General features: G+C 34.1%; 1 pseudogene; it reads right to left on the bottom strand.

Annotated features, from left to right (window-relative positions):
• Positions 1–501: 501 nt before the first annotated feature.
• Positions 502–3,219, bottom strand: LOC142618476 (zinc finger BED domain-containing protein RICESLEEPER 2-like; annotated as a pseudogene).
• Positions 3,220–14,965: the final 11,746 nt, after the last annotated feature.

Below are 14,965 nucleotides of genomic sequence, written 5' to 3'. Positions count from 1 at the left end.
CGGGTCGAGTTTGGGCCGGATTTTTGCATACCCGGACCCGACCTGCGGGCCAAGACCTGAAACCCGGACCCGGCCCGAATAATAATCGGGTTTTTTTCTCGGGGCCCAGACCCACCCCGCCGGGCCCCGCGGGCCCCGTTTAACTTATTGGGCCCAAATTTAGCCCAACCAAAAAAAAAAAAATTGAAGCCCATTAAATTTTTTTTCCTAAATTCAAGCCCATTCAAGTCATTTAACATGGCCCAAATGCCAAAATTTGCCCTGTTGTATGGTAGCCAAATCATTTACCTCCATTTATATCATTATATGGCACCCAAAATCATCTTATATGGCAATAAATTACTTAAAAAGCTACAAAATAAATCTCACAAATCTAAGAAATTACAAAATGTCTTATCCTCCACAAATCAACAAATTAAAAAGACTAAGAAATTGCAAATGGTTTAGAATAATTACAAACCAACAAATTAATCTAACAAGTCTAAGAAATTAAAACGGCTGCTAAATTATTACAAAATGTTTAATCGTCCACAACTGTGACACAACTCCCTTCCTCTTCATTAGGCTCCTTATCATCAAGAATTGTTTGAAAATCACAATCACCAGACATAGTTGAAGAACCTACAACAACAAGGAATTAAAAAATGGAATAAACTTCATCAATTTGTAACAAGCAAATATAAAAATACAATTTTGATTTTATAAATAAAAATTAGACAATTACTAACCGTTGATTTCACTCCATAACCAATTCTGAGCACACATCATTGCCTCTATAGTCTTGGGATGTAGCCTACTACGGTGTGGACTTAAAAGCCTCCCACTAGTGCTAAAGGCAGATTCTGAAGCAACAGTTGTGACAGGAATGGCTAAAATGTCTCTTGCAATCCTTTGTAAAGTAGGATACTTGAGACCATTACTTTTCCACCATCCCAAAATATCAAAATCTTCACTTCTCTTCAACACTCCCTCATCAATGAAATAATCAAATTCCATTCTAGCACTCCCATGTTTCTTTGAACTATTGTTCACAAATAAATCAAAACATGACATTGACCCACTCAACCTAAACTTCATTTGAGCCACAGGGCTTGAAGCACTACTTGCAGGAATATGAGAACTTCCTTCATTATTTGCAGGGGACTCATCTAGATCTCCATACTCATCAAGCAAATCATAACAAAGATTCTTTATTTTTTCAATCTCCAAATTTGAATTATCACCATAAATGTTAGGATAATAAAACTCCAATAACTTCATCTTATATCTTGGATCTAAGATAGCAAAGAACAGCCATAACAACACTAACATTAGCCCAATAAGAATTAAATTTAGCAAGCATGCTTTCTGCCATTGTAGCTATCATCTCATTTGAAGACAAACTCCATTCATTCAATGCAATTTTCAACTCACACACCAAAGTAAAATACATATTAGTTGTGGGGTACTTACGACCTGAAAAAAACTCAGTCACACTATGAAACAACTCCAACTTCCCACAAATATCTTTAGCTAACTCCCAATCATGATCATATGGCAAAGAAGAATAAGATGTTTCACGTTTAGCCAAACGAGGAAAAACATCTTTATAAATCAATGCAGTAGAAAGCATTAAGTAAGTTGAATTCCAACGAGTTTTACAATCTAAGACTAACTCTTTGGTGCATTGAACACGCAATTGTCGTGCATTTTCTTCAAATTTTTGCCTCCTTTTTGGTGATCCAGTCCAATAAATCACACTATTACGAATCCTTTCAATACCATCACCAATAAGAGACAATCCATCTTGAACAATTAAATTCAAAATATGTGCAGCACATCTCATATGCAACATAGACCCACCCAACATGAGAGAACTAGTATCAAGCTTATTCAAGAGAAGTCTTATCATAGCATCATTAGTACTACAATTATCAACGGTTATTGTAGACAACTTCCTATCAATATTCCACTCTAAAAAGCAATCAACAAGGACATCAGCAAGGACATCTTTTGTGTGTGGAGAAGGAACATAAACAAACCTAAAAAAATAATAGGAATAATTATAACATAACTCAATAAACATTCTAAATGTAAAGTCTTTAACATTCAATTTATAGATAAAAAAATTACCTTAAAACCCGGCTTTGCAACGTCCAAGTATGATCAATAAAATGAGCGGTAATGACCATAAACCCTCTCTTTTTGTTACTTGAAGTCCACATATCAGTTGTAATTGCCATCTTACTTCCATTCTTGTCCGTCATCTTCAAAGCTTTCTCCCTCTCATTATCATAGATTTTAAGAATGTCACTCTTCAAAGTATTTCTTGTGACAAGTTTAAACAACGGTTGAAGAGAAACCACAAATTCTCTAAATCCAATGTGGTCAACTATTGAAAGGGGGTATTCATGTAGGATGACCATACGAGCAAGATTATTCCTCACTTTGCCTTGATCAAATTGATAAGCATTTAAACTCATAGTTCCATCCACCTTATTTTGTTGTTTAATTAACACTTGTTGTCGCATATCCCTTATATCTTTAAACTTCAACCGTGGACATCTTGCTAAATGATTACGTAAATGGGTTGTACCTTGGCTAGAATCACCCAAGTAAAGTTTGCTACAATGATGACATTGGGCTTTAATTTTTCCATCAACTTTCTTCCTTGTAAAATGATCCCAAACATCTGAGGTAGTCTTTCTTTTTCTAGTTGTATCCAACTCCAAGCCCTCATTTGTAGGCTCTCCCTCTCCCTCTCCCTCTCCCTCTCCCCCTTCTCCTCCCCCTTCTTGTTCCTCTAACTCTAAGTCTTCTCCTAAGTCCACCGTTGGGGATTTTGGACTCCTAATTGGTTCAAAAGTTTAGGAATTAGAATCACAACAAATATACTTAAATTTATTATGTGACATACTCATTGATTAATACGCACAAATTCATAAATACACAGATTCACAAATTCTATCAACCCAAATATAATTAAACATAATTAACTACAAATTCCAAATGCTTACTCGTTGTTTAATGGGCATAAAGGTGATGGTGATCCTGAGGGTGAGCTGCCAGGCGACAATGGTGAGGGTGAACGTGAAAATGGTGAAGAAGGCCGCATAGCTGGCAAAGGAAAACGTTCGGTTCTCAAGGGAGAGCCACTTGGCGAGGAAGAACTAGATTTGTTTCTCAAGGGAGAGCCGCTCGGCGAGGAAGAACTAGATTTGTTTGTGTTTTCCATCTCCGATTTAGGCTTTGCATTCACAACAAACACAAAATCATGTGACATGAATTACTTGCATACTAGATCAGAAGAAGTTTCTTCAAGACTGTAAATGACACTTATTCTCTTCTTCTACTTCTTTTCATCCCAAATTGTTAATTACACACGCACCCAATAAGTCCTGAACTCACAAACTCACCGTCCTCTTTGGTTCTACAAGGGAAGGAAGTGTCATCTAAGCGAGAGCTAATTGGCAAAAATGACACTTATTTATGAATCACAGATACACACAATACCTCAAAATGTAATATGGAGAGATAAGGAAAAAATCGTTGCAATCACAAACCTTCCCAGTTCTCACACATCTAAACCGCACCTCCTTGTATTACACAAACCAACTAAGATTTTAGCCAAAATCAACTGCTTCTATTCTCAAAGTAACTGTCGTTGATTTATTATGACTAATTAGCTCATAATCATCAGTGACAAGCATGTCATAGCCAAAATTAAATTATATATAATGCAATTATGCAACATATAAATCGTAAATCTAAAGCCATTCCCACTTCAAAGCTCATTTCTTTTTTCTTTTTTTTTTCTTAAAAAAAAAAAAAGAGGAATAAAACCCAAATCAAAATGTGGATTTTCATTTTACCAAGTGAAGAAACAAACAAAACCCCAAACTCAAAGTGATCACATCGGCAAAAAAGAAGGATACCCATAAGCCCTAAAATTCAAATCCATCAACAAACTTAATCTTTAAAAAAAAAAAGCATAATTAGGATCTTAATCAAGATACTAACCTTAAAAGCAAACGGACAAAACCCAAAACTGAAAAAACAAAAGGAAATAAAAGATGCAATTAAAAGAAGACAAACCGAACCTCGGGATGGATGACGATGAAGAAGAAGATGGAGACGATGATAACGATGAAAGGTGGTGATGTTGGTGTGACGATGATGACGATGATGACGATGAAAGGCGAGGCCGTGAGGCGAGGCGAGGCGAGAGCTGCGGCTGGCTGTGAGTGTGAGAGAGGCGAGGCGAGGGCTGTGTGCTGGCGAGGCGAGGCGAGGGCTGTGTGCTGGCGAGGCAAGGGGGCGGTTGGCTGTGAGTGTGAGAGAGGCGAGAGGGCAGGGGCGCAGGGCTGAGTGTGAGAGGTGGCTGGTGTGAGTGTGAGAGAGTAGAGAGTAGAGAATTAGGGTTTCTTACAAAATCAGAAAATATATATATATATATAAGGGGTATTTTAGTAATTTCATATACCGGGTATTTAACCGGGTATTTATCCGGGTATTTATCCGGGTCGGGTTCCGGGTCGGGTATGGATTTTTTTGATAAAACCCGGACCCGACCCGGACCCGCTTCGGGTTTTTTTTTTTTAAATCCATACCCGACCCTATTCTTTATCGGACCGGGAAAAACCCGGCCCATTAGGGTCGGGCTAGACCGGGTATCCGCGGGTCGGATTTAAATTGCCATCCCTAATCTCATTTGATGTAATGTTTTAATTTTGAACGACTCTTTTGAAAAGAAATGTTAATTGAGTATAATTTTTTAAGTACTTCAATCAATTGATTGGTATAGCCTAATGTATCCATCAAAGCACTCAGAGTTCAAATTTATATTCCTTAACTATTGAATTAAATAAAAAAAGGGTAGAAAGTTCTTGGTTATTAATAATAATTGTTAGGATCATTTAAGTATTGGTAGATTTTGGAGTCTTTTGGCTAAATATTGCAAAAAATGAAGTTTTTTGTTGTTATAGCCACTGTTCAAAGTTATTTGGCAAAATGAAGAAAGAGAATGAATTTCGGCAACAGCGTTGCCGAAATTGCATAAAAAAGTATGAGAGAGAAATAAATTTGCAGGTGATGGCAGGATTTGAATTTCGGTAATCCCATTACCGAAATTCCTGCTGCCCAAACCATTACCCGAGTGAGTGCCCAAATAAAAATAATTGTGGCAATGCCATTGACGAAAATGGAAAAAAAAAAAAAAAAAAAAAAAAAACCAATTGAGGTGCCATTGCCGAAAATGAGAGAGAAGAAAAAAAAAAAAAAAAAACCAATTGAAGTGCCATTGTCGAAAATGGGAGAAAAGTAAAAAAAAAAAAAAAAAAAAAAGTAAATTGTGGCAATGGCATTGCCGAAAATGGGGGAAAATATAAAAAAAAAAAAAAAAATCAATTGTGGCAATGGCATTGCCGAAAATGGGAAAAAAAAGTTAAAAAAAAAAAAAATCTATTGTGGCAATGGCATTGCCGAAAATGGGTGAGAAAAAAAAAATTGTGGCAACCAAGTCATCGAAAATGGAGGGAAAAAAAATGCTTCGTCCACAACATTTTTCACAACAAATTACAAGTGGTTAGTTGTTATTGGTTTAAATTTAAACTTAATACTAAGATAACTTTTGTGCCCCAATAATAACAATCAGTAACAACCTGCCAGTTAGGATTTGTTGTAAAAATGTTGTGGATGTATCATTTCTAAAAAAAATCGTAGTGTCAAAATAGAAAAAAAAAAAAAAAAAAAGTGGCAAATTGTTTTGTGGCAATTGCATTGCCGAAATAGAGGGAAAAAAAAACAATTTGCCACTTTTTTTTTCCTTCTATTTCGGCACCACGATTTTTTTGAGAAATGATACGTCTACAATATTTTCACAATATTTTTACAACAAATCCTAACTGGCAGGTTGTTACTGATTGTTATTATTGAGGCACAAAAGTTATCTTAGTCTTAAGTTTAAATTTAAACCAATAACAACTAACCACTTGTAATTTGTTGTGAAAAATGTTGTGGACGAAGTATTTTTTTTCCCTCCATTTTCGGTGACTTGGTTGCCACAATTTTTTTTTCTCACCTATTTTCGGCAATGCCATTGCCACAATAGATTTTTTTTTTTTTTTTTTACTTTTTTTCCCCATTTTCGGCAATGCCATTGCCACAATTGATTTTTTTTTTAAAAATATTTTCCCCCATTTTCGGCAATGCCATTGCCACAATTGACTTTTTTTTTTTTTTTTTTTTTTTTAACTTTTCTCCCATTTTCGGCAATGGCACTTCAATTGGTTTTTTTTTTTTTTTTTTTTCTTTTCTCTCATTTTCGGCAATGGCACCTCAATTGGTTTTTTTTTTTTTTTTTTTTTTCCCATTTTCGTCAATGGCATTGCCACAATTGTTTTTATTTGGGCACTCACTCGGGTAATGGTTTGGGCAGCAGGAATTTCGGTAATGGGATTACCGAAATTCAAATCCTGCCATCACCTGCAAATTTATTTCTCTCTCATACTTTTTTATGCAATTTCGGCAACGCTGTTGCCGAAATTTATTCTCTTTCCTCATTTTACCAAATAACTTTGAACAGTGACTATAACAACAAAAAACTTCATTTTTTGCAATATTTAGCCAAAAGACTCGTAGATTTTGTGTTAAAATTTTTGTGGTAATTGCAAATTGTTTTTCATGAAAGTCAATTGAGTTATGGTCTTTTGGGTTTTCAAGAAGGAACGAGCTGAAAGTTGAAGTTGTTGATTCTAAGGAATTTGGTCAACTGAAGATGAAGTTATTTGGTCAATCGGGTTGTCAAGCATGCAGACAAGAATAGAGCCACAGAGCAATTCACTCCTTAGTCCACTCTTGCCCAAAAGAGGTTTCATATTAGTTTTGAAATTAGAGTGCAGCCATCCAACCTTTGATTTATAACCCTTATATGCACGAAAATAAAATCTTAATCGATCCAAAACGAAGGTAGGAGGCCAGTGTACCTTTTAAAGGGAAGTTCTTGTATCCCCTCTCCCATTGACCAACTTTATGAGGAGAACTTCACCAAAATATTGGGCGCAGCCTTGAGTGATTTGGATTGTTGGAAAACCACAAATACATTAGAAACCTTCAAGAGGCCTTGGAGTATTCGAGAGATTGGACTTGTGTTTGGCGTACTCGACTTGCGTTTGGAGACCAAGAAGGGAAACAACTAATGTGGTTTGTTGCTAGTAGGAGCTGGACACTCAAGTACATGTACATTGCATAACTGGAAAGTTTTGTAAGTGGTTATATATTGCAATTTAATTTGGATTTAGTTAATCACTTCGTTCCGTTAATCTGGATTAAAATCTTTAAAAACCTGTACCAAGTGTCTAAATATGAACTTTCAATAACAAGTTAATAGTGATGGAAAAAGCTGACATGGTTAACAATGATAAGAGAAAATAATTTTTTTATTCCATTAGATTTCTCCATGGACTACCACTTGACCACAATTAATTTTTTTTAAAAGGTAAATGAATACTACGTTTACAACAGTTTTATAACAAATTTTAAGTTATAAACTGTTATTTGTTACAACCTTGGTCCACCGGTAATATCATTTTTTCAACCATTGGTAATAATCTGTCACCTTAACTTCTTGCAAAAATATTTTCACCAACATTTCTAAAAACAATAAATTTTGAGCTTGGGAACCCAGTTCAATATACACCGTTATCCTTACTAGAAAGTAGAAACCCAAAAAAAAAAAATCCCTGACAACTCAGAAAACACTAGCAATCACAGCAACATGACCAATAGAAAATATTGAGCAATATCCAAAAAGTGAGGAAGACGAAAAGGGCGGAGAAAGGGAGAAGTGAACAACTAAAATAGAGAAGAGATTTGACAGTGGCACCGGAGCTGCCTCATAACTCATTGGAGTGCTTTGTTTTCTTCTTTATTGTGAGTAGCACTGCACCAACCACCGCCAATATTATCAGAACAATAAATTAACTGCACCACTCTCTCGACCTTCATTTCTCTCTCATTTTCTTTTTCGTTGATCTCACTCAATGCTTACTTTTATAAATTTTATAACACAAACTAATATTGGTCTTCATCCGACTCGGACCAAATTACGGAATGTGCAAAATATTTTAAGTGGCACTTCGGAAGTGCCACAATTCACAAAAAAAAAAAAGAAAAAAAAAAAAGAAAAGAAAAAAAAGAAGAGATTTGAGTTTTGTTGAGAAAAGCTGTAAGCTTTAGAAATAGATTTTCGTTTGAAAAAACAAACGTAGTTATGAACAGGCTGGTTGAGTTTCGGAATCAATGAGCCTAATCAAGAAATAGGAGAGTTGGATTTGGGCCAAGCTGAGGAAAGTATTTCAGAATGGAGATTTTTAATTTTTTTAGGTCACATGGGCTTCCACGTAAAAGTCCATTTTGCAAAAAAAAAAAAAAAAAAAATGATTATCATCATTAGTTACTTGAACTCTTATCGTCCACCACTTAATGATAAGAACTATATTGACAATGCTAATACGTAGAGGCTAAAATGACACATTTAAAGCATTAGAGACTATTTTGACACAATCGACAAATGTTGGGTTATAATATTTGAGGAATCGACTTTAATTATATTATATGTCAATAAAAAGAGATAAAATTAAGAATATTATGAACCAATTTCTTGAGTTAATTGAAAAATATTTAATTATTTCCACTAATATAAGAACATAATCATATTTTATATTCTTGAAATGTATTTAACTTTTTTTGTGGTGTTTCAAGTGAAGGAGCAGAAAAGTTAAGCTACATTAATCAAGAATTGATTTGGAGAAGTCAACCATGGAATGGAGGTTTGTGCATATCGAAGAAGTCTGCTAAGAGTAGTCCAATTGGGTTGGAGCTGGCCTTTGATAGCAGGTGAGTAGGTTCTACTATGGGTAGTTACTTTGAAATTAGGTAACATTACTTGTACTTGTAATCTCAATCTTTGTTAATGGACTATTTGGATTGGGGTGACTTAAATATCACCCGTTGGGGTTGATCTAGTTGAGATTTTTCCCATTATGACCATATTGCTATGTCAAATTTATTTTATACTGACCTTTATTATAACTAGTGGCAATGCTAACCTTTACTATAAATAGTGGCGGATCCACGTGCATGCTTGGGGGTCCTTGGCCCCTCCAAAATTTTTTATTTTTTATTTTACAATATAGGTATATTTTATAAATATTTAAAGGTTATATGAAAAAGATAGGATTTGACCCCCCCCAAAAGAAAGCATTGATCAAATAATCTAGTAATCATTCCAAAAAAAAAAAAAAAACTTTTAGAGTTGATATACAATTGCAATAGAATGAAATAATTAGATAGTAAGTTTTGTAAGTAAAGAGTGGAAGTGTGGAACTCCTAATTTTTAGCTCAATTTCAAATCCTATTAATGCGTCCAAATCATTCGACATTGATAATATATGCAATTTCGTTGAAATTTTATTCTCAAGATTTTATCAAGAACAAAAAAAGCTCACACGAGACTTCAATTATAACATCATGATTTTGATTTGTCAAACATGGATGAAGTTTTGCAAACAATTTATATATTGAAAAGGAAATTATGAATTTGCTATAAAAATAATAATTGATGAAGTTTATTACGTGAAGTATTATTGTTGAGCATGACTTTGATGGAAGATACTATATTCATTTTTTTTTTTTGGTTCTATATATTTGTGTAAGTGCACAATTGTGCCTGGACCCAAAAACAAACGTGGGCTCAGGCCCAATGAGCCTTAAACAATAAAATTTGTAGAGTGTGGATTTGAAATCTAGTTTAGTGGTGTTGGAAGCTTGATAAACAGACTAGAAAGTTACAGTATTTGCAAACAATAAACAAGTATGACAAAGGAACCTCCTTGGACGTAAGTTGATGACGATTTATGTATTATCTTTCTTTCTCTTTCAAAGATTACAGTTCTTAGTCCTTGTCTAGCTAGCTGACCGATCTCTTTTCTTTACTCTCTTCCCTTCTTAAATACTTCTTCTTCTTCCCTCTTTATCCACGTGTCACACAAATCTTACCCTTAGATCCTCCCCCCCCACCTTTCCACTACCTTCCTGAAGTCTTTAAACAATAGCAAGAAGGTCAATTCTACTGTTTAGGGGTCATTTCCCCATTAATGCAGCCAGGGAGGTAGGTGCAAGGTCTTTAATGTGGAGGTAGCAGCCTTTTTCTGAGATATTTCTTTCATATCGTTGCGTCTAAAAGGTATTTAGATCCCCCTCTTAACCAACAGTTTGTCCAGAACACTGCCTATAATCTTCTTGGCGAATCCCAGGGTCATCGCGGGTCTTTCCGAGGGGAGATTAGTCCTTGAACGAATCCTCGGACCTTCGCCCTGTAGGCCGACTTACAATCTTAAAGACCTTTAGTCAAAAACGGTCTGGCACCCCTCAATAAAGCCCAAGACCCAAATACTTGCTCAGGTCCCTTTACTCCCCACAATTTGTATGTTGTATACCCAATTATACAATGTTTGTATACTTATTAGAGTTTAAGAAGATTATAAATTTCTCTTATAAAGAAGATCTTGTGTCTAGGTGTGTATATATAGATATTAAAGTTGATAATGTTGTGTATATGTATATAACTTACTTTAGAATATGAAATTTAAAATTTATATTTTCATACACACACATATATTATGTGGATTTTTTAAATTTAGTATCTAGTTGTGATTTGAATTCATTTTGACAAAATAGTTCAGCCCTCTCAATTCAAAATTTTTAGCTTTGCCACTGACTATAAATTGGTGATATGGTTGTGTCTTAATTGAATCTTCCATGAAATTTAACTAATTTATAATTTGGGTCATTGTTTAATTCAAGTAGATCAAGTTATAACCCAAACACTATGGATTCTCAATTAAAGACGACAGCTTAATTACCGGGTTCGTTAATATTTTATTGGGAAATTATTGGGTTGTCCGGACTACAAGGTCAGCAAGCCATCTCGCTAAAATGAGGTTACATCCCCATACCTGCCATTTCAGCCCAAGAAGGCTGTCTCCTTGTAACATTTGTTAGAACAAATTCAAATATTTTCAAAAATTTAGGCATGAATGGGCGGATCATTGAAAAATCTGGGAATATAAAAACTCTTCAAATCTAGTTTTTATTTTTATTTTCCTGTCTTCTGAATAAGGTTAGGTTATATGCTTTCCCTAAATCCACCGCCTCCAATGGGGACCTGTTTTAATAATTAGTGGAGAATGGAGATGGTGTCTCCCTCTCCTTGCCTGAAGTTTCAGCCACAAATCGCCTAAATCCACTCCTTCTCATCTCGGCCTCCATTCTTAGGAATTTAAGGGACTTAGTTTGTGTGTTTATTTATTTATTTTTTCAAGTCTTTCACCTTGTTTCTAAGTATGATAGTCCTCTATGAACGATTCACGAGATGGAATGTATAGAAGATGATGAAAAAAAAGGCATAAGTTGGGAAAATTTTATGACTAGAAAGGTCAATTGGAGTTTTTTTTTTTGTTCTTTGGCCGTGGAATGGAGATATGGGTATTTGATTTATGCTGTAGTAGTGCAAGTTTTTTACTATCTTTATTGGTCTTCTCTATTCTCAGATTTTTTTCCCCTTGATTTGTGTAATTAAATATTTCATGAATTTGATGTTGCTTCACTAAATCTTTGTAAAATTTTATATGGAAGGTCAAATTAATAGGCTGGGTCCGTACGATTACTCTCTTGAAATATTGTCTGCAAGGCGTTTGTGAAAATGTTTATTAGATTGGCATTGTCTATTGTCTTATGCTTTCACTTTTGGTGGATGGTAATACAATGGTGTCATTTGTGGTGGTATTGTTATAGCTATGTGGTGTTCATGGAGCTATGGGATGGGGGGAAAGAGGAAAATGTCTATATAGAACTTTGGTCCGAATAAGGTCTATATGAGGGCATGACATTTTTTTTCCCTATGTACATGTGTTAATGTGTGTTGATAATTATGCATATAAAGTATTCGAGAAAATGCAACTTAATGATAACTATGAACGTTTGAATTGTTCTCCCTTCCATGTAGCAAAAAATTAAATCATACATCCAAAGTTTACTAGATTACTGAATAATAATATTATATTGACTTTGCTACTTAAGAATAGCTTTAGATTAGTCCTCTTCCATAGTGAAGAGTGATAAATTGTAAATTTTTCTGCTTGCTACTACATAACCTAGTTAATATTATTTTTGGTTTTCGTTAACATGTTTTTGGTAATCAACACTACAAATCTTATTTAAACATTCCAATGGTTGTTATTACATGAGATTTGGGCTTTGAATATAAAATCTTGTATTCATTTGGATCTATGGAATTAGAGAACTTTTTTGGGCAAGCTATTTATGGTTAATACAAATTGTCATACTGTGTGGGCTAAAGTATTGTGGCCTCCAATGAAAAGCTAGGCACTGGAGAATTTTTCAGCAGCCATCAGAATTCATGTTTCACCAAGCAAGCTTCATGTACCAAGTGTTGCTCCTTTATTATCAAAAAAAGGCTTTGAAGTATTCAGTGATCGATTGAAGTCAATGTATTTTGAAGTTGGCAAGGCTAATTTTCAGTTTTAGGCTTTTTGCAACAATTCAAATTTGATATATTCTAGTTTGTAGAACAACTTGGATAATTTTTTTTCACTGTAAACACTAAAAGTCAAGGTCCTTAAATCATCGTATCAAAAAAAAAAAAAAAACCCTTTAAACATTTCTATCAATATGTACTCATGTATGATAGATTTTCCTATTGATGCGTTGTCTTAAAGAAACTAGAAACCAAAGGAATATGCATGCTTTACATGACTATTAGTTCATAAAGTACTATAAACAATTGAGCAATTACTTCAAGTTGAACAATTTTGATGTCTTGCATTATATCAAGATTTGATCCAAGAGAAAAGCAGACAAAAGATGAACAGAATTTTATTAAAATATACATTTTGACCACAAAGCCATACCGCCATAAAAACAAGAGTCTTACTAAAATATAAAGTTTGATTACAAGGCCATAATAACATTATAGTTCCACATTTGATGTCTCTCTTGCTTCTTGACTAAACATATCTGTGAACTCCAATGGCTCTTAGCTAGATCACTTTGACTTGCCTCACTCTTTGTTATACCAAAGCTCACTCTACAATCCATTGAAGCTTCCAGCTACCAAAAAATCAAATGCCAAGCAACATGAGAGAGATTAGCAGTCTCACATTAGATGCAATAATATCAAAACACAAGACCAGACAAGTGCCTTAACCCCAAAACAGAAAGAAACAGAGCACTCTCCTAAGTAGCTACCATAGAAACAAAGCAACATTCCCTCCAAGTTATTTATGTCATATGTATATGATGGAATGCTACGAAGAGAGAAGAATTAAGACAAGTAAATAAAGATAAAGGACAACAAAAGTTTTGGAAACCAGGATTATTTTAAAAAATAAAATAAAATTGACAAACAATAAACTTAGATAAAAAAAAAAAAAAAGAAGTTGAACAAAAGCAACCAATCCCACTTCCTAGATAATACCAGAACTGTAAGAGAGATTGCAGATCAAAACCGAAAACATTTGTTAATTGTTGTTGATTACACTTCAAAGATTCAAATTTCACTTCCAATTTCCATTCCCACAAGGCCACAACCGTTCTACAACCAAAGCAAGACAACAATTACTATTCTAACATGACAGTCAAAGCCCATCTCGAGAGAACATATTCATAAACCACAAGCACAAAACGCATACAAAATCAAAATTCAATAATTACCCTACTAAAAAACGACAAAAGAAAAAAAAAAGGGGGGGAATTCCCTCACCTTCCAAAATGTAGTATTTTTCTTATAATCAATACTCAATTTTTTATTGAAATAAGCTAAAGAACCAACAGCAAAACAAGAACAGAATAAAGCCAGCAACCCAAAATTTAGGTCCAACCACTTGACGCGAGACCACCAACAAAGCTAAAGAACTAAAACAGAACTACCACATTAAAAGGAGAACCAAACTAACAAAGCACATGTCAATAACAAATACAAACAACATTCTATGAGAGAGAGCCAGCAAACCAAACATTAAATAACTTTAAAAATGTACCATTACTTAAATACAAGATGCTTGGACTCATGATTTGGTAAAAGAACTTAAATATTCAAATATATTTGCAGTTCATCAAGGCCAAAAATAATAATAATAATAATAAGAAGAAGAAGCAATTTTTAGAATAAAAACATGAAACCAAAAGAAAATAACTGGGCCAAAGAATTAGACTCAGTCATCAAAGTGTCAATACTTAGAAAGGGATAGCAACCAGTTTGATATATGTTTTTATATATATATATTTTCAGTTTTTAAATAATATTACACATATTTTTATATATTTTTTTACTCACACGTATGTCTAAAAAATACAAATAATATTATTAAAATAACGTTATCAAACAGCCCAAAAATAAAAACAAGATTTGAAAAGTTTTTATTTTCCTAGAATTTTCAATGACCCGCCCATTGAAAAATTTTGAATTTGTTCTAACAGAGATAACAAACGTTACAAGGAGACAGACTTCTTGGGCTGACATGGCAGATATGGTGAGGTGGGTGAATTTTATTGGCTGGGAGTTGACCTTGTAGTCCTGGACAACCCAATAATTTTTCTATTTTATTGAAAAGGACTTATGAATATATTTCCATTCTAAATTATCATGAATTAAAAACGTTTCATAAAAAAAAAAAATTAAAAACATATAAAATAATAATCTAGAGATCTGTGCTAACAAATTTTTTAATGCATAACATGAATGGTTGACCATTGACCTAAAGGAAAACGACAAACAGATGTGATTCGTCTACTAGTGGTTTCGGCCCTTTTGGTATGACTTTGAGTCTTTCAGCCCAATGAGCCCATTGATGCAAAGCTTGTAGATTTGGGGTTCCAAGTGCACGTATTTTTGTAAGGTTATTGTGAG

This window comes from Castanea sativa, chromosome 12, assembly GCF_040712315.1.
Source record: "Castanea sativa cultivar Marrone di Chiusa Pesio chromosome 12, ASM4071231v1".
In the NCBI taxonomy this organism is placed as follows: Eukaryota; Viridiplantae; Streptophyta; class Magnoliopsida; order Fagales; family Fagaceae; genus Castanea; species Castanea sativa.
This window is presented reverse-complemented; position numbering and strand designations above follow the sequence as displayed.